Source organism: Artibeus jamaicensis, unplaced genomic scaffold (assembly GCF_021234435.1).
Source record: "Artibeus jamaicensis isolate MK-2021 breed Jamaican fruit bat unplaced genomic scaffold, CSHL_Jam_final scaffold_1019, whole genome shotgun sequence".
Classification (NCBI taxonomy): domain Eukaryota; kingdom Metazoa; phylum Chordata; class Mammalia; order Chiroptera; family Phyllostomidae; genus Artibeus; species Artibeus jamaicensis.
In genome coordinates, this window is record NW_026522025.1 from 8,049,907 (window position 1) to 8,070,252 (window position 20,346).

The 20,346-nt window shown below is 41.9% G+C and overlaps 1 protein-coding gene and 1 pseudogene across 1 annotated transcript in view; one reads left to right on the forward strand and one right to left on the reverse strand.

Annotated features, from left to right (window-relative positions):
• The window catches only part of DAB1 (DAB adaptor protein 1), a 1,235,135-nt gene that overhangs the window by 1,105,966 nt on the left and 108,823 nt on the right, over positions 1 to 20,346 (reverse strand). The window lies entirely within an intron of this gene.
• LOC119051660 (uncharacterized) lies at positions 3,804 to 3,948 on the forward strand (annotated as a pseudogene).

Sequence of the window (20,346 nt, forward strand, 5' to 3'; positions counted from 1 at the left end):
AATTCATACGTACAGCTTTTCCATTTTGCAAGATGAAAAACTTCTGGAGATTGATCATACAACAATGTAAATACACTTAATTCTATTTAACTGTACCTTTACAAGTGGTTAAGATGGTAAATTTTTTGTTGTGTCTATTTTATCACAACTAAATTTTTGGTAATTACAAAAAAATACCCAAGGTGCTTCCTAGTGTAAGCTTCTTTCCTCTCTGCTGTTAGGAGTGTGCTTTTCGAAAAGCAAGAAGGGATAAAATTAGGTTGGGAAGTTCTGGAAAAGCTACACAGAGGAGACAAACTGCACCACAAAGGACTAGTAGACATCTGCAAAGCAGGGAACAAGCCTCATGTGTAAAGCCTATGAGGGAGGTGCACACGCTTAAGGACCTGGAAGTCTAGGTGTGAGCTGAGAAGAGAGAGTGATGGGATATGAGGCCAGGGAGAAGCAGACGTGTCCATTCTGCTCAGGAAACTGGGCTTTCACCTGGAGGCACCAAGAGTCTTACTACTTACAAAATAGACTGGAGTCATCAAAACTGTCATGTCTCGATGATTTGAGAACTGGCTATCTATGTGAATTATACAAATCTTGTCATTTTCTCTATGCTACTTCCTTTTTTTTTTCATTTCATTGAATATCAGCATCATCAACTTCATAGAAATAAAGAATACTAGAGATCACGTAAATCATGAGATCCTTACTCAGTGACTGGGATAAGTGGAAGTTACATAGAGTGAATTTAGGGTCTGAACTCTGTATTTCATGAGGTTGATTTTAGCTCCCTGCCAGTTTGCAGGAGCCCCACATATAATGGAGGCATTCTCTAACTACTGTTAGAATAGGGAGAGAATGGTGAAGACACAAATCCTATTCCTAGCACTTAATCTGGTATAAGTTTACCTGGGGCAAAATTACTGTTCAAATACAATAATCTTAGTTATGACTTGGTGATGAAATTGGGCTTCACAGGAACCTCCTGACCATGGTAGGAAATTCCTGCTCTGGGAAGTTCCATTGCCTCTGAGGCTCTATTTCCAATACATGGAGCTGTCCAGGTCATCCACAGAAGTCATTCTTCCATCAATCCTTCCATCATTCACTCATTCAGTCAGTGCTTTCTAAGGGAAGGGCACTGCTCTGAAAATTCACAGGTGAATCTGGCCTGCCAGGTGGTAAAAGATCGGACCCCTCCCCACCGCCTCTACCCTTTGACCCACCTCCCACTCACCCCCCCCTGACCCCCCCCCACCCTTTTGGTGGGTGGGAGCTCCTTTGGCCTCTACCCACATTAATCTCCCAAATGTTCTTCTCCCCTTCTTTGCCTAGAACAATCTTCTCAGCCCTGGACTTTCTTCACCTGTTGGTGAAATCCTATTCAGCCTTGAAGGCCTAGCTCAGAGTTTCTGGGCAGTCACTCTTACCTCTTTGTGCTCATGGAGTTCCCTTCCTACTTTCATAGCATTTACTGCACTGTTTTGAAGTGTATTCATTTACATGTTTGCCTGCCCCACAGGCAGGACTAAAAGCATGGTTTAGCCTTTATCAGGAATACAAAATCAAGCAGCGTACTAGTTAAGGTAAAGCAAACTGCTGTAATAGATAGAACCTAAAATCTCAGTGATCTAGCACCTGTAAATTCCAACCAGATTTTCCTGATCAGAGGCAGTGGGGGACTGTGCTCCATAAAGCCACTCAGGGACCAATCTGACTAAAGTTCTGCCATCCTTATTGCTTCCAAGATCTCCCTGGTGTCCACATTAAGTCATTAGATGGATGAAAAAAATAGTGGAAAAGGCATACCCCTCCTTGATGTCCTCAGGCTAGAAGGGGCACATACTTCCTGTTCACATCTCGTCAGAGAGCTGGGCATACAGCCCTTTCTGGATGTGAATCAGCCTGGAAGCAGTAGGCCCTGGCTAGGCAGCCACTCCCCAGTGGTAATCCTGCACTACAGAAGGAAAGTAGAGATTTTTGGAGGTGAGGTGGCCATCTCTGCCAAGGGTGACAAAAAAGCACCCTTTAAACATATGCCCCTTATATTCAGGAGATACCAGTAAACCTCCCTGCATCCTGCAGGGAGGTTCAGCTTTTAGACACTGAAAATGAAAGTTGATGTGGGAAAATTTCTCAGATCCTTTAGAACTTGGCAGAGAAAGCCTACAAGCAGTACGAGACAATAAAAGATAATGCCATTTAATTTGGTCCTGTAATTATAGTTACTTCTTTCCAAAGATCCGAGAATAAACACTCTAATTACTCTACAGGTTATACAGAGATTAATAAAACTGACTCCTTCAAATCTCTCCCTGCAGAAACACACAGCTCATAAATACAAAAGATCAGGGCTTGACCTGACCAGTTATTAGACCCATCTCCCTGGGTAGAGAAAGAAGGGATTGTAAGGTGAGCATCTAATTTACTCCATGAATTGTAATAAGCATTTTATATAAGTCAGTTAAAATGATTCTCAAAGCAAATCTCTGAGCAGAACATTATCTCCATTTGCATACAAGGAAAGTGAATTTCAGAGAGGAGGAAATACTTTCGCAAAGTGGCAGAGCTCGGGTTTGAGTCCAGGGCACCAAGCCCTCTACTCTTTCCGCTGCATCAGTTTCTTTTTAGGGAAAACACAAAGGCATATATTGGTAGGAAGTCTCTCTTCTCAGAACTATGCCCATTCAGAATCCCTTGGTTGTAAATATACACCTTCCATACTTAGTTGCCCAAAGGGCAGAGGTTGTCACCTCAGAGCAGGTCCCTGAGGGATTCCAGTGGATGTGGTGGATATGCTTTCTCCCAGGAGCCATGACCTTCAAATGCCTCCTTACAGCCCATCAGTCAGAACCTTTGTTGTAGCTTTGTGGATGGGCTCTGCTGAGCTCTCACAGAAATGAGCACCTGGAATTGGACTCCCTCATGCATTTATATTGGCCTCATCAACGGGATGACTCCAAGAAATCAAGACCAATCTTCTGCACACCCTGAGCAGAGGCTCCAGGAAGAAAAGAATTACCTCGAGCCAAAGTGCAGGAGGCAGAGGCTGCCAGGGTACAGGATGAAAAGAAACAGGCGACTTCGGGTAAGGGCATCTGCAATGAGAGCTCAAGAGAGTTGAAAGAGCCTGTCTGTCAGAAGCCTGCCCTCCTCTAATGTAGGAGGGCCTCACCTCTCACGAAGAGCCACACATGTACACCTTTTCTCTTTCACACTCTACCTCCCCAGCCACCACCTTCTATTCCTTCTCTGAACTCTTCCTTCTGGCACTTAGCAGAGGGACTGCAGCCTAGCGTGGAAACATGAATAGGAGTGTATGGCATGGGAATGAAGGTAACACACCATGACAGTGCATAGACCTACGTTCTGGCCCTGGCTCAGCTACCTGAGAACTGGGCAAATGATTCCATTTGAGCTTTAGTTTCTTCATCTGTAGAATTGTGATAATGGCCATAAAGGACAGCCATAAAGACAATCATGTAAAATGCTGATCTTAATACACAGCATAGAGTAATTACCCAAATTCCGGTAGATTTTTTAAGCCTATAGATGAAAGACAAGGGATTTGGAATTTCTAAATCCTACCTGGCCCTCTCCAGCTGCCTCATGTTGGGCAAGTCACTTAGATCCTCTCAGTCTCGGCTCCTGCATCTATAATAGAGGAGGAGAAAGAAAAGGGAGAAGGCTTGCCCTTGGACCCTGTGGAATTGATGAGAGTTGAAAATGAGGTAATATTCACAAAACCCTTGGGGACAGGAAGTGGAGATGGCAGTCAAGGAGCTCACTGCTTTGTTACAAAAGCAAGACCCCTCGCTTCTTGGCCTTTCGGCTAAGATCAAGTGTAGTATCTGTTCTTATCAGTTTAACAAAAGCAAGGCCAGTGAAAAGATGTGACTATCTGTGATGTGGTCTTACTGTGGGGGCCAGAGACTGTAAGAGACAGAGATACTCAGTGAAAAGAGATCCATAAGGTAGGATGGGCCATGTATTTTCAAAACTATAAGGATTGACAGAGATGAAAGGAGCAACCCATTAATGGTGAAATGGGTCCAGATTGTGTGTTTGGGAAGGAAGGCAAGTTGGGACAGGTGAGCAGGGAAAAAACTCCTCTGACTAAATCATTCTCAGATGCAAAGGACCATAACTTCATATCAGTAGGATGGGGCCACACCATGAAGGGAGTGAAGAAGGGGCAAAGGAAGGAGACAGATGTTTTATTCCTGACTTTGTTGTCTTTGCCTACCCAAGCATCCATTTATCCATTGTTCTGTGGGGAGCCACCACCCCATGCCCAATTCCAGGATCTGGACTTGAAGTCTGTCTGATAGTTCATCCAGGTTATGAAGCCTGAAACCTGGGATTCACCCTTGAATACCTGTCCATCCAAACAGCCCTCAAGTTCCATAAATTCTACTTCCTTAGTAACTCTCTGGTCCACCCATTTCTCTCCATTCCTACTGGTACCCCCAACCCAACTCATCCTCACCTCTCAGCTGAGCACTTGGATCAGCCTCCTACCCTAGTGTCCTGGCCTCCACTCCATTCCCTCCAATCTATTCTATTTTCTGCATCCAGACTGTTTTTTTTCTGGCCTCTTTATCCTGCTTAATACCTTTTGATGGCTTCACATCAGGATAAACTTGACAGAGGGTAAACTCTCACCTCTTTACTGTGGCAGGTCACTGTTTACCTGGCATAAACTCTAGATCCAGGCTGCTTACATGCTGGCTTTGTGGCCTTGCGCAAGTTATTTAACTTCTCTCTTTCTCAGTTCCTTCATTTGTGCAATGGACATAATAGTACACATTCTAAAATGTTGTTATGGAGATTAAATAAATTAATGTATGTAAGGCATTTAGAACAATGCCTGGAACATTATAAAAGCTTTTTAACTGTTACTGTCTCCACCACCACCTGTATCATCGCCACCATTTTATTCTTTCCCTCTCACTCACTGGTACAATATACTGAAATTTGAGTCCTCCTGATATACTATTTTCTCTCAGAATCTTAACTGACCCCTCCACTGGGGAACTGCCCCCTAATCCTGCACACCATGATTCTTCACCCTTGATCTGAATCCTCTCTTTCCTCAGAAAATCCTTCCCTGACCATCTCAGATATGAGGAAGATGAGTATTATGCTATCCCTTTGCAACCCCTATCCACACACTTTGTAATGTTCATCACACTGGTAATTACTTATTCAATATCTCTCTTACCCACCTATTGTAAACTCCTTAAGGGCAAGGACGAAGTAAGTCTCAGTCACCACTCCTCCACCTGCCCCACTGTCCACTCTACCAGCTCAACATGAAAGGAGTTACCATGTTTCACATCATTTCCTTTCTCTATACCCTCTGATTTTCATAGTGGAAAACATTCTGCCTTGTGGAAATAGTTTTCCACTTATTTATAGCACCCTTTTATTTAAAATTATTTTTAAAACTAACAAGGTCACATTTTAATCCAACTAGCTAAATCATTTAAAATATTTATAAGGGCCATTTTCAGCCTTTGTTCTAAGAAACGGGGGAGGAGTAGGAAGCAGACGATAGAAGCAATGCATGATTTAGAATTAGCAGAGTCTTTGCAAGGACCATCAAAAACTGCCACTCTGCCCACTTGAAAGATGTTTCCCAAAATAAAAGACATGCCATCCACTAACACTTGCATAGTCTTGAAACCATGCGTGTTCAGCCTGGTGCCAAAAGAGTTTGGGAGAAGAGGAAGCGGCTGCTCCAAGCTCTGTCGGCCTCCTCTTCCAAAGCTGCCATAGCAACGCATATAGACTCAATGCGATCCTTCCATATTAGGTGTGAACTGACTCCAGACAAGGAAAATAGCTTGCAGAGAAGTCAACTGCACTGGGAAACTCCTGGGGAGTAATTTGAAGATGACCCATCCCCCTACCTTCTACATTCCAAACCACCATCTGAGTAATAACAGGGAGGATTTTTTCTTTTTGAGGATTTTTTAAAAAAACTTTCCATTCCTTCAGACACCCAGTCACACAACCTTGCTTGATAAAATTGCACGAGTTCTCCCCCACCCCCCAAATCCCAGCACTCTCCCCTCTTGTTCTGATTCTCAGCTGCTTCTATAGCCCATCCATCTGTCAGTGCACATATGGGTAAAAGAGGCAAGCCAGAAATCAGAGAAAAGGATTTGTATTTCATAAGCATGTTCTCACTCAGCAGAGAAGTAGAAAATGCCTTCTACCAAAACTGAGAAGGGGAGGTGAGTCTCAGATAATATCCTCTCAGCTTGGAATGACCCTGCAAATCTAGATGCTAACTGTGCCCCTTGGATTCCAATGCCAGAACCTGCCCCCCTTACCCTGATCACCCGACCACTTCCAATCACTCATCCACTCCCACCCAATAATAAGACTCTGTGTGGCACATGGAGTCCCAGCTCCTGCATATGTTCTTGTCTGTACTTTTCTAGATTCTCCTCTTCAACGCTGAATGATCTCAGATTAGAACTCTGATACATAGTGACTGCAACCTTGAACAAGTCCCTTCATAGCTAAGCATTGGTTTCCTCAGCTGTAAAACAGGGCTAATCACACTGCCAAACTTTAATTTGTGAGGATTAAATGAGATGATGTATATAAACCTTTTAGTACAGTGCCTGGCTAATAATAATCAGTAAGTGCTGTTTTTTTTCTGCCCATAAGTTTGACCTTCCAGCTCACCTTGGAGCTGCCCACAATATCTAGTCATGACAATTTTTTTCCTTGGGGCAAAAACCATGTTGCCTTATATATCTTTGTCTCAGTGATTTGCCTATAGTTCCAGTTACCTAGTACAGAGTGTCTGACTTAGTGTAGGTGTTTAAAACATGTTCAGTGTAAAAATCCACAAATTTTGATGGATGGGTGGATGGATGGGTGGGTAGATGGGTGAATGCATGGGTAATAAAGGGAGGGATGCACCCTTTCCTTGCCACATTGAATCAGGACAATCTGGTTCTCTGACAAGCCATCCAACAGAGACAAGTTGCCCAAATAGGTTCACAGAATTCCCTAGACTTCAGGTTTTCTGACCAGAGGCTGCTGCATGAAGTTGGCTGGTTGTTTTCTTCTCCATCAATATGGGAACTTGGGAACTTGGCTAAAGTTCTGATATTTGGGTTTGTTTCTCTTTCTTGTCTTGACACTGAGGCTCCTTTTCTTTCTCTCCTTGACTGCCAGCACAGATGCCAGTTGGCCCACTGGCTCAGTTAACCCCTTGCAGCCTGCCCTTGGATGGCTCTGCCAATGCTCCACATTGCTTAGCTTTACTGTGAGCCCACATGGCTCCCTGTCGCATGATATTTGCACAGATACCCTGCCTCTCTCTGCATTCTCTCAGCCTAGCTTCTTCCATTGCACAAAGCCACATCAAAATAGGACCAGGACTAAGCACAGACCTGAAATGAAGACAATGCTTAAGGTTATCAGGTGCTTTCCCTCGTGACCAACACACGGCTAAGACCATTTTGTAAATGAGAGAGCTAAAACTTATAGAGAGCTTAAGTCACACAGCTGGGAAGATATAGAGACAGAACTCAAACCCAGGCCTTCTGACATGGAGGCTGTACGCATTTTACCACACCAAAAAGTGTCTCATTGCCCTTCCAGTGAGATGGAGGGAGTTCTTCTTATTCATCTTTCTGTCCCATCTCAACAGCCTGTTTCTTGCCTTCCTGTTTTATCTAATTGTACAGAGGGATAAATCAAAGTTCTGAAGTAACAAGGGATCTAGGCGATCCTGAAATCTCATTATTGGAAAGGAAGCAGGGATGATAGGATCCCTGCAGATGATGAGATCCCAGTCAGCTCCACATAAAAACAGTGGAGATAGTCATAGAGGGACACTTTCTCATTCCTTAAGGTCTAAGCTAACTTCACAGCATTTCCTGTTTATACTGCAGTGCCATTCACTACACAGGTTGAAATCACCTGTTCATACATCTGCCTGCCATTCTCTGAGACTTTTTTATGATCTTATTATAGATATTCATTGCTGCATAATCAACCGCCTCAATATCTACAGGCTTAAAACAAAGTTTTTATTATCTCTTACAGTATTCTGGTTAATTGGGCTTAGTCAGAAAGTTCTTCCTTGGGGTCTCTCATGTGGTTACAGTTAGTGACTGAAGCCAGAGTTAACTCAGGCCATATTCACCTGAAGACTCTTGGGCTGGATACTCCAGGTGGCTCATTTCTATGGCTGGTAGCTGACATTGGCCCCTGAGTGGGAACTAAGCAGGGGTATCAACCAGAGCATCTATTCATGGGACTGGGGATTTTCCCAGCATGGTAACTAGGTTCAAAGAGCAAGTGTGTCAAGAAACACAATCAGGAGATGCAAGGCTTCTTATGACCTAGCCTCAAAAGTCCTACTATGTCCTCTGCCTCATTCTATCAGTCAAGCAAGTCATTAAAAACAGTCAAAAGTCAAAAAATTAGCAAAGCACTTGCTGACATCTTTAATACACTATGGAAAGAGAGGGTCCTTTAAATTATCTTTATGATCTTAACATCTTGAAAAACATCTGGCATACATAAACAATAAGGACTTGTTGACCAAAATCAAACTAGAAGATAGTGTGGGATGGAAGATAATATTGCAGGAGCAACTTTAATGGCCTCCACTTACCCCCCCCCCCCTTAGAATCTCTTGGTGTCTTTTACTCCAAATAGTATAAGTGCCTTTTAAGAAAGACCTCTTCCATGCACCACAATGTTCACAGCAGCACAATTTACAATACCCAAGAGTTAGAAGCAACCTAAGTGCCTGTCAGTAAATGAATGGATCAAAAAATTGTGGTACATATACACAATGAAATTCTATGCAGCAGAGAGAAAGAAGGAGCTCCTACCCTTTGCAACAACATGGATGGAACTGGAAAGCATTATGCTGAGTGAAATAGGCCAGGGGTTGAAAGACAAATACCATATGATCTCACCTTTAACAGGAAGCTAAACAACAAAACAAACAAACAAGCAGAATAAAAACAAAGACACTGAAATAGAGAACAAGGGGACAGTGACCAGAGGGGAGAGGGAATGGAAATTAAGGGGAAAAAGGGGGAGGGATTTGGAGGAACAAGTATGAAGGACACAAGGACAAGAACTAAGGGGGGTGGAAATGGGAGAAAGATGGGGAGCACGGGGCAGGGAGGGCTGGGATGGGGGAAATAGACAGAAAACTGTACTTGAAAAATAAGTAAATAAAAATTTAAAAAAAAAACAGACCTCTTCCAGCTCTTGTGAAGTTACTGTCTGGAACTCTTTAGTAAAAAGGAAAACATCATCACAATGGTATCATGAGATGGGAAAATTTCCAGTCAAATTGGTTATGTATATGGGCTCTGGAGTCCCATTGCCTGATTCCTGGCATTACCCCTTCTGGCATATATTTTGAGGCTAAACTTTTTATGCCTCCATTCATCACTCCTATAATGGGATAATAAAAGCATCTACCTTTATGATTATTGTGAAAAGTTCATTATTTATATGGTGCCTTATATATAATAAATGCTTAATACATATTAGCTATTATTCCAGGCTTTCCTCCCCTTTCTTACATCTGCATTAAATAAATATCTCCTTAGACATTGACTGCCACATTTTCTTCACTTTCTCTTTCCAACTACTGGTTCTATCTTCTGCTACTGGTTCCAACTTTTTCTAGGTATCACCTTTTGTATTATGCCTGTATTTGTATAGAATTTCATACTTTTTGAAGTACTCTTGCATTAATTTAGTGTATCCCCTTTGCATTTTTAATAAAAGGTAATGATATGGACATATTTATTCCCATTTTATAGATTACTAAATAGAGGCTAAAAGATATGAAATGTCTTGCTCAAGGTAAACATAGTAAATTATCAGAATAGGAACTGAGTCTCAGTGTCGAGGTTTAGATTCTATTAATTTCCCCAATAACTGAACCATCTCTAGTGATGTCACCAAGAGTCGGATAACAAATGACTTCAAAGTCTGGAGGAAATCATTACAGCTTGGGCTTTCATGGGCTTGAGAGTAAATTTTGAGTATTTATCCCTACTAAATTATCAAAATGGACTTAAGCTTCTAGAACAATTTAAAAGGCAATTAATTTTCCTAAAATAAGAGCAGCTGTTCTTGCCACTGAATATTAAATAGAAGTCTTGTGATGATTTAGAATTTGCTAAGGATTCTTGGAAGCCAGAAAATGATGATTTTATAGCTAATTCATGGAGACAAGTGCCCTCTCCCCTCTGGATCTAACTCATGGCTTATGTGAATTCTCTGGTTTGGAGAAAATCTATGCCAAAGGCAATAAGACAAACCACCTTGATATGAATTCAGCACACTCAAAGTATGACCAACATCAAACTGAGTAATCTCTGTAAGTATGTAGCATTAGGAAATGAAGGTATGCACAATAGCCAACACAATAACTTTCCAACAAGCTAGAGACAGCATAACAAGGGAAGAGAAGATTGGGCTAAAAGTGAAAGAGGAATTCATAGGCTTTAAATTCCTATCATCTTCAGTTAAAAACAACAAACTTTGAGCACCCACTTGATGACATGTATTATGTTGGATGTGATGACTTACTGCCACTTTTTTCAAAGAACTCATAGCTTAGCAAGTTTTAGACACCAAATTATTCATGATCACATGGTATGTGTCTTAATAGAGAGATATGTAAAATGATATGCATAGAGTGACATAGAGTGGTGCTGGCCAGCATTAGCTGGAAGAGGCAGCTAATCTGCATTGGAGGAAGGGCTGGGAAGAGCAGAAGAGGCTTTCTGAAGGAGATGTCAGCTGATCTGAAACATGAGCAAAGTGTGGGAGCTATAAAGGCAGAAAAGAACTTGTAAAGGCAACAAAGGCAGAAGAAACAGTGTGGGTAAGGCATAAAGCAGCATGGTGTGGGAAAGGGGGACCATAAATATTCTGTATTACTAAAGCACAACATGGCAGGTAGGAAGCAGCAGGAGATAAGGTAGAGAAGCAGGCATGAGACAGGCAGTGTGAGAAGGACTTTATACAGATTATCTAATCTATGTGTCACAGTAGTTGTTAAAATTTTTTGGCATTTCCTCCATTTTACAGATGAGGACAGTGAGGGCCAAGGAGATAAAAGACTTCTTAGTTGGTCTCTGAAGCTCCCAAAATGTCTCCAGAAAAGCTGCGTTCTGATCTCGCAAGAGATATATACCAATGCTAAGGCAATAACTCTTCATTTCTGTGTCTCTTGTCCATTTTTTTGTAGAAATAAAAGGGACTTGGCAGGATACCATCTGAGGCCACTGCCTGCTTCTACATGTTAGGATCCCACAGTCTTAGCCTCTACTGCAGAGCTAAAACCACGTGTTTGTTTTCAGCACCACGGAGAGGTGCCGCATTGCTGAGAGCTGCAGACCCGAGGGTCAGGCTATGTAGAGGAAACCAGGAGATCCACAAATCTCCCTTTAAACAAGACATCAGCAAGACAGAAGGGCAAGGAAAAGGAATATTAGCAGAGAATAGAAAAAGAGAAATTGTCCATCACCCGTGTTTTCTTGAACAGCCGCTGAGTGATATGCTGAGTGAGACAAAGTGAACTAAATAAAGGGAATAAATTGTAGCAGCAACATGTTCTCGACATCATAATACAGATGCTGTAATCATACAGGGCTAATAGTCTGAGTCACTCCACAGCCAACAAGAAAAAAATATTGATGGGACATGCCTTGCAGCTGCTCACAAAAACCAATAAATTAAACTTACTGACCATGGCCTGGAGACAGGGGAGGCACGGTAACATTGTGCCAATAAACTGGTGGTTTATTTCCCAAGTCACACAGCTTTTTCTTCTCTTTATCTTTCACACCTTTAAGCCCTGTGGTCTCATGTAGATACCTACCACAATCAAAACTTCCTACATGAAAAGGATCCATCACCTGACTCATATGAAGGTGTAAGTGGAGACTAAACTTTAAAGAACTATCTCTCATAGGAAAATCAGAAACTGGGGGACTTAATTCACTATAATGTAAGCTTCATGAGGTCAGGATGGTTTTCTTTCTTGTTCACAGCCCCTGTAATGATATCTAATATGTGATCAATAATAACAACAGCAATAATAGTAACTAATATTCCTTGGGTGTTTACTATGTGACAAGTGCTTTATTATGTGCTACCGGTTTTAATCCTCATAACACCTTTGTGAAATAGGCAGTATTATTATTCCAGTTTCCATATGGAAAAACTGAGACATTGAATGGTTATTCACTTCTGGGGGTAACATAGCTAGGAAATTCAGAGGTGAGATTCAAAGCCAAAAATCTAAATCTAGAACCCATGTTCTTAACCATTGTGCTAAAGTGAAGAGAGGAAAAGATGAACAGATGCATACAGAAAATTAGAAAGAGACTAGATATACTCACAATAGTGAAAATGTACTCAAAACTTTCAAAATAGTATTAGAGCCTGTGAAGCAGTATGATGTGGATTAAGAAAGAAAAATAATAATTCAACAATTCCACAGAAGCACAATGATGAGCGCTGAGGATACAGAAACAACAAAGAAACTGCGCTCAATGTTCATAACTGGTGAGGGGCAAAAACAAGCAAAATTAATAAGGATGAGATAGGATAATGGTTGTTTAGATAGAGGTTAGTGCTGGTACTAGAGAAATTCAGAGAAAATGGGTGTTACCTATGATATGTGCTGTATGCCTAGGTTCTAGAAACCCCACAGCTGAGAAGTTAATGGGATACACAGGTCAGGCAGTAGAGAAAAATGTCAGGTGAGGACATGAGAAGATGGGTAGATCATGTTGGAATATTAGAGATCATGTAAGCTAACCTAATGTGCTCTACAGTCTGTTTATGTATTCAAAAATATTCTGAGTTCCTATTAGGTGTCAGGCCCTGTGCTTAGCACTAGGAATATGAAAATGAACAAGAGACATATTCCCTGCCTTTGCTGAAATCACACTCTACAGTCTACACTCCAGAGTGGTGAAATTGGGGCCCAGAGAAGTAGAGTGTTCTGCATAAGATCGCACACTGAGGTGATAGTAAAGCCTAGATCAAATCTAAGGCATCACCCCACTGATGCTTCTCAGAAAAGCTCATTGCATGAATGAGTGACTAGTGAACAATGGGGTTTGTAAAAGCCTTTGGGAGCCAAAAAAAAAGTCAGTTTGGGACTTCTGCCAAGATGGAGGCATAGGTGGATAAGCCGTGCCTTCTCACACAACCAAGTTTAGAGACAACTAAATATTAGCAACAGAAAACACAGCCAGAACACAGAAAATTAAACTTTTCGGAAGTCTGTTAACAACAAATTCTTCAGCCTGACCGGTAAGGGGCGAAACCAGCAGCTGGTGGAGCGGGGTTGCACAGGAAAACTCGGTCAGACAGACTAGGCTCGTGGAATCCAGGCGCAGGGTTGGACCTAGTGAGCAACCGAGCAAGGGACGAAGCAAGCGACCGCGGGGGAAACAGCGAGGGAGCAGGGCTGCGGGTTGACTGTGGTCGCGCATTCGTGTGTGGATAGACAAGCGAGGGAGTGGGCCATTGGACGGGGACCCAGCCAGTCCCCGCGGGCAAACGGCATGGAGGGCGCCGCCATTTCCCTGCTCTGACCCCATCTCCACATACAGTGTCATAACCCAGCGACTCTGAGTGGCCCAGCCCAGGTGAATCACCTAAGCCTCTCCTCCTCACCCAGCAGCACGAAACAGCAGAGGGTGCCGCCATTTTCCCGCTCTGACCACGCCCCCACATACAGCGTCACAACCCAGCCACCTGGTAGTCCAAGGCTCTGCTCCTCACACTTAAAGAGCACAAAGAGACCAAAAATAGCTCAAGAAGATTTCAAAGCCCCAGAGGCCATAACTCTAAGCAATGAAGAAATAGTAAAACTCTCAGATGCACAGTTTAAAACACTGGTCATCAGGATCCTCACAGAACTGGTTGATTATACTGACAAATTAGACAAATATATGAAGGCAAAACTAATTGAAATGAATGGAATTGCACAGGAAACTAATAGCAATGAAAAGGAAACTTGGACTCAAATCAATGGAGTGGACCAGAAGAAAGCAAATAATGGCCAAATAGAAAAGAGTCAAGAAGCAAGAATTCAAAGAAATGAGGAGAGTCTTAGGAACCTCCAGGACATCTTTAAACGCTCCAACATCTGAATTATAGGGGTACCAGAAGGGGGAAAGGCACAGCCACCAGTGGAAAACTTATTTGAACAAATAATAAAGGAGAATTTCCCCAATCTGGGAAAGGAAATAGACTTCCAGGAAATCCAGGAAGCTCAGAGAGTCCCAAAGAAGTTGGACCCAAGAAGAAACACACCAAGGCATATCATCATTACATTAGCCAAGATTAAAATGAAGGAGAGAATCCTAGAAGCAGCAAGAGCTAATGGGACAGTCACCTACAAAGGAGTCCCCATCAGACTGTCAGCTGATTTCTCAAAAGAGACCTTACAGGCAAGAAGGGGCTGGAAAGAGGTATTCCAAGTCATGAAATCCAAAGACCTACAACCAAGATTGCTCTATCCAGCAAAACTTTCATTTAGAATGGAAGGACAGATAAAGTGCTTCTCAGATAAGATCAAATTCAAGGAGTTCATCATCACCAAGCCCTTATTATATGAAATGTTAAAGGGACTTATCTAAGAAAAAGAAGTTAAAGAAACACGAACAGTGAAAGGACAACAAACTCACAGTTATTAACAACCACACCTAAAACAAAAGCAAATTAAAAAGACAGCTAGATCAGGAGTGGAAACATAGAAATGAAGATCTCAAGGAGGGTTAGCAACAGGGGAGTGGGAGGAGGAGAAGGGGGAGAAGGTACAGAAAATAAGGAGCACAGACAGTAGATAGAAAATACATGGGGGGGGGCAAGAATAGCATGGGAAATATAGAATCTAAAGAACTTGAGACACATGGACATAAACTAAAGGGGGGCAATGGTGGGGATGGGGGGTAGGGTGAAGGGGAATGAAAGGGGGAATAGAACAACTGTAACAGCATAATCAATTTTAAAAAATTTTTAAAAAGTCAGTTTGGTAATTAGGCAGAAGTCATGAAGCCATGGCTTGAATTTGGCTGAACTACAGTTACTGTCAGATGTCAGCTGGTGACCACAGAAGACTGAAATGTCAGTCCAAAACCTTTATCTTAAACATCAGCTTTCTTGCTCTAGCTTCTCAGCAATCCCCTATATTCCAATAAGCTTGTGCATTTTGTTTCCATTTAGTTTTTGTTTCTGCAAATCCTCCACCAAGCCAAGGAAAATCAAAATCAAAAATACAACTCACTGAAGCAGCCTCAGAAAGCCCCAGGAGAGATGGCAGCAGTCATAAGAGGAGAAAATAACTGAGCAGAGTATAAATAAAGCCTGCACAGTGATGGAGAGGTTAATTCGCATAATCCTCCCCAATTCACTCCTAGAAAACCACAGGAGAGCTTGGCACTGGTAGGGTAACCTTTGGATGGCCCAGCTTTTGGCTGCACAGCCCAGCTCCTGGCTGCGTGGCCCAGTTCTGCAGCATGGAGGGGAACACCCAGAGCTTGGGTCTAATACCAAGGAAGGTTGTTTGGAGATACCAGATAAACCAATAGGTAGAAGCCATTATCACCATTTCTTTTGTTGAACTGCCTTCCCCCCCCCCCCAAAAATGGTCTTAGAAAGACCCAAGACAAAACATCTCAGGAATGCTCCAGCGTGAAGTAACCAACAGATATTTTACTCAGAAGAATACCCGGTGGGTTGGCCTTGACCTTCAGCCAGCCATTCAGAGGATGGTCTTTGAGTTCATGGTTATTTGAGCCCTGACAGTACATCTCAGTGACAATAGAGCCCATACCTACAGGGCCCTGGGCCCTATGTAACTGGTAGTTTATTTCCTGCATCATTCAGCCTTCCTTTTTTCTCTCTCATAGCTAAGTCCTTCAATATGTTCTGTCTCACCAGATACTAAGAGCTAGTCTAACTCTCTAGACTCAAGCAGCTGACAGCCTTCTAATTCACCCAAGTTCTAACAATAGACAAATGATATCATACTAGACAAAAGAGATGGAATTTCATCAGATAGGACTTAACCATCTTTGACTATGGCAATACTTCCTTGCTGCCTAAAGCAATTTGAACTTCTGGGAAATCATATACACATATGGGGAACCAAAAAACCTAAAATTTATTTATAAAAATTGTGTATTTGTTTCTCCATATTTAAACTTCAGTCACCTTCAAAATACTTGATAGGTGACAGAATACACCTATTGAGATGTTTTTTTCCACTGCTCAAAACAGTTTCTGAACTCATCACTTTATGATGCCTTTTAGTACTTCTGCTGTGTTTCATTTTACTTCTTCCACACCAGCAAAATGTCTCCTTTTGAGGACATTTTGGAGCAATGTTCCTTTGGGGAAACAAAAAAAAGTCACTCAGGTGAGATTGGGTGAACGGGGGCGGGGCACAGGGGTCATGCTATTTTTTATAAAAAACTGCTGAACATTTCAGTGCGGTGTGGGCAGGTGTGCATGCAAATCACCCATCATGAAGTGGGCAAACATATTGAGTCTTCAAAAAATTTCACTTAAGCCAAATGCAGCCTTTCACAACACCAGCTGGTACAGTGATACAGATGGGTTCCTAGAACACTCACCTAGCAGGTAAAGCCTGTACTACAAAAGGTCCGCCCTCCAGAAGGTAATTCTGGGGTTTGTTTTAGGTCCCCCTTCATGTGTATATGTGTATATTTCCTATAAAAATGAAAACTTAAAATATTTACTCAGCCCTGGCTGGTGTAGCTTAGTGGGTTGAATGCCGGCCAGTGAACCAAAGGGTCACCAGTTTGACTCCCAGGCAGGGCATATGCATGAGTTGTGAGTCAGGTCCTCAGTGGGGGGTGAGCAGGAGGTGGCCACACATTGATGGTTTTCTTCCTTTTTCTCTCTCCTTTCCCCTCTCTCTAAGAATAAATAAATAACATCTTTTTTAAAAAAATTGAACCAAATCTTAGAAAAATGTTCATTCATAGCATGAACATTAATAAGTGGCAAGTGGCTGAAGATACATTTTAAACCAACCCCTACATACTCCAGTTCCATTCAACTCAGTTCAATTTGAGCTAAGAAACATTAATTAAGCACCTATGATGTGTCAGGCACTGTATGTGGCCTTAAGGATATATGGCTGAAGGAGACATAGGTCCATCTTTGAGGATCTTACCATCTAGTAAAGATGACACAGAAACCATAAACCCAGTTCCAGAAAGAGTATACCATACCATGATACAGACTGCATTGGGACCGTAGAAGAGAGATGTTAATTACAACCAGGGCAAAAAAGGGATGGCTTCTGGAAAAGTGCAAGGTTAGCTGGAGAGCACATTCTAGATAGAGGGTACGAGACAAACAAATTTGGCATGCTGGATGTACACTGTTCTAAGATGTGTGATGGCACTATGCCCAGATCATTGTGGGGTGTGTGTGTGTGTAGTGAATAGTGATGAGAAAGATCTGAAGCTAAGTGAGGACCCAAGTTGGTTCTCCTACTAATTAGCAAAGCACTTTATAGCTATCACTGGATACTCAGAGATTGTGTTTTTTTGGAAAGGCCTCCCTGACCCCCTGTTGCTGGGGTAGGAGCCTGCTCTGAACAACTGAGATTTGGCGTGATGATTTTCTATTGCTCCTTGCGTTCTCCCCTACACTGTGAGCCACTTGAGAATAATGACTGCCTTATTCACTGAACTCCCATGCCAACATGCTTCCTAGCACACAGTAGGTACCCAGAAGAAATTTGTTGAATGAATGAATAATACTTATTATTTGTGCCTTTGCCACAACTTGTTACACAGGTTGAGACTTCTGAGGCATGGATAAGTAAAATAATTGGCTTTAGTCATAAGCCCAGTTATGATAAAATTTATTACCAGATCTTTTTGTTTCATGGAATGGAGAGAAAGGGTATAGGTTGAGAGAGTGTGTTGGTTACCCTCTGTAAATTCAAGAACTAGAGAGACCACAATAGTTTTTGAATTCATTGATCAAAATTTCCCAAACAGAGATGCCTCTCCTGACCACCTCCACTATCCTTATTCTCTATCTCATCAAGCCATATTTTCTTTACATGACTTATATCATATATTCATTGTGATTTTTCTTGATGCCTTTCTTCCTCTCTAAAAGGAGAGTAGAGAAGATATTTTGTGTGTCTCATTTATTGCTATATACCCAGCACCAAGGACACATTGTGTTGAACACATTCTTGCCTATAGTTGTATTGAATGACTAGAACAAACACCCTGGGATACAAGGGGCAGATGCTCTATGGGCAGGAATGTGGTCATCAAAAGAAGTGAGATAGTCAAAAATTCCTGGCAGTGTGTACTCAATGGTATAGAGCCTTCTCATGGACACTCAGCTAGAGAACAATGGTTAGCATGGCCCTGCCTGAAGGACCCAGTGATATGACCAGCCAGCAGAGACTGTGCACAGAAACACCAAGATGGTGCAGAGTATCCTGCAGAGGCAGAAAGCTGCAAGGATGACAAAGGCTGAGTCAGAAACAGCTGAAAGGCAAAGTGTGGCCTGTATAGGTCCCAAGAGGACCAGAAAACAGAACAAAGGGAACTGCGGACATTTCAAACATTAACATTAACAACTAAGAGCTCAGTGGCACGTCCTGCTAGAGACCCATATACACATTGACCATCTCCTGCCTCTGTGCTTCTGCCCATGCTGTTCCCCTCCCCTGATGTGCTGGGACCAATGTTTGCTTGGTTAGTACCCCTCAGACCTCAAGACTGTGTTCAGGCCAGAATCTTTCACAGGAAGTCTTTCCTTCTAGCTAATTTCTAGTGTGTGCTACCACGGCACTGTGAACACATCTCTATGGTAACAATTGCTATATGGAATTGCAACTTTATTGGGAGACAAAAATTGTTGAATGTTTAAAAACTCAGGGTGGAGCTAGACTACCTGGGTTCAAATCCCAATCCACCTCCATTTACCTATGTTTACCTTGATCAAGTTACCAAACTGTTTCATCTTCCAAATGGGGATAATAATTATTACCTATCATATATGGTTTCCCAGGAACAGGAATTAGTTAATTAAGTAGTTAAGGCACTTTGGATATGACCTTATAAATAGTAAAATTCAATAAAGTGGTAGGTTTTAGGGAGTGAAAGACAATTTTGATGCATCTTCTTTAGATCAAGTACTGTGATAAGACATTTTTTGGTTCATAAGTGACTGTTTATTAACCAATATAACTCATTATAGAAATAAATAAGTAAAAAACAGTACTTCTGAAAACATTATGATACAAGACACTTTTTATATGCCATTTCATACTTCTTCTTAACAGCCTTGCGAGGTAAATAGTATTTAACCAGTTTTTCACTTGAAGAAATCGGTGCTTAATAGGATAAAAAAGTGAACATTTAAGGTTCTTTATCTATAAAATAGAGTTAATAATGACTATCTCAGAATTAAATGAAAACAAACATGATTCAGTAGAGGAAATGAAAGCTGAGTGTTTTAAATGACCTGTCACTTTGTGTTATTTGGGTAGCTTGCTTCAAGTTCAAATCCACATCAGGCTCCAAAGGTACAATGATGAGTGCAAATATCCCCTGACCTTGAAAAGTTCATGGTTTAGTGGGTTGTTGCTATGGCTTATGTACAATGACTAGATCTTCTTCACCTCAGGCTCCCCCAACCTAACGGCGTAATGCCCGGCAGAGTAAAGTTTCAGTGGAGGGCTCATCTGTGGCTTCTAGACTCTGGTTTTGAGGGACCTTTGCTTCACTTCTCCTTGAGTTCAGGAGATAGAGAGAGTAAGGAAATTAGACAGACATGCTTAATGGATATGCTCATATAAACCCTGGCTCAAGGTGGGTTATAATACACACTAAAATTTAAAACCAAGCAGAAAATATATATAAGCATGCTATGGAAGAAAGTAAATCTGACTGCCTGGATCAGAGAAGGCTTTCTGTGAATGTGAGATCTGAATCAGGTCTTGACGGATAATGGCATGGCTTCATAAGGAAGGTGTTTGAGGAAATAGGAGCAGATTGAACAAAGTTTTAGGTTTGAGCTTGTGCCATGCTATTTGAAAACAGTCAAGCATGGTTGGGCAGTGTTCATTAGGGAATAGGGCAGAGCTGAGAAGAAACGTTGCTATGGTGGGAGATTGGGAGGAAGGCTGCTGTCTCTCAAGGCAGAGTTCCCCCATTGCCAGGTAGAATAGATGCCCCTCAAACTGCTTTCAAGTAAAATATTTTGCTTAAATAAATATTACACATTGAAAGACTCTTCAAGAGACTGACAGCT